Source organism: Pteropus vampyrus, unplaced genomic scaffold (genome assembly GCF_000151845.1).
Source record: "Pteropus vampyrus isolate Shadow unplaced genomic scaffold, Pvam_2.0 Scaffold14298, whole genome shotgun sequence".
Classification (NCBI taxonomy): Eukaryota; Metazoa; Chordata; class Mammalia; order Chiroptera; family Pteropodidae; genus Pteropus; species Pteropus vampyrus.
In genome coordinates, this window is record NW_011903079.1 from 1,398 (window position 1) to 2,171 (window position 774).

Sequence of the window (774 nt, forward strand, 5' to 3'; positions counted from 1 at the left end):
TTTTGAAAGACAGTCTGAATTTTTGTATTTGCCAGATTTTCCACAAAAAGCGTCTATTATTTACTGTTTCATTTCCCATGTACTAGTGACAAAATTAATCTGAGCCAAAACAACTTTGGCAAAAAAAGGAAACAAACGTAGGTTCTTCAAAGAGTTATCACCAAAATATATGATTTACACGCCTGTAAGTAGGATATCATAACTTGAAAAAGTTAATTTGTCTACGGCCATGCCACCCTGAACACACCCCATCCCGTCTGATCTCGGAAGCTAAGCAGGGTCAGGCCTGGTTAGTACTTGGATGGGAGACCACCCAGGAAGACCAGGTGCTGCAGGCGTTTAAAAAAAAAAAGAGAGAGAGAGAGAAAGTTAATTTAATTCTAAGACTCTGAGTTAAACAGAAATGGAGGCGGGGGGCGCGGGGGGCGCGGGGGGCGCGGGGGGCAGGGGCCGGGAGGTGGACGACTTTCTCCAGCTTCCACGGAGTCTTCCTAACACATGATGAAACAGCGCTGAGAAAGGGAGCGCCAGGCCCCACCAGCCCCTTGGCATGAGTGTTTTAGGAGAGGCTTTCTAAGTAAAAGGTCAATTACTTCTGAAATTAGCAGCACTACAACACAGGCATTCAGGTGGCAAATAAAGAAGTACTTTAAACAGAGCAATTTTCTCAAATGATCTTTATCAAAGGAACTGAGAATCAAAACAGTGACTCGGGTTAACTTTTTTCTAACTGGCCAGTTTTATACCTTCAGCCAGTAAAAAAGGGTCAGTATC

General features: G+C 43.9%; 1 pseudogene; it reads left to right on the forward strand.

Annotated features, from left to right (window-relative positions):
* Positions 1–219: 219 nt before the first annotated feature.
* Positions 220–338, forward strand: LOC111735083 (annotated as a pseudogene).
* Positions 339–774: the final 436 nt, after the last annotated feature.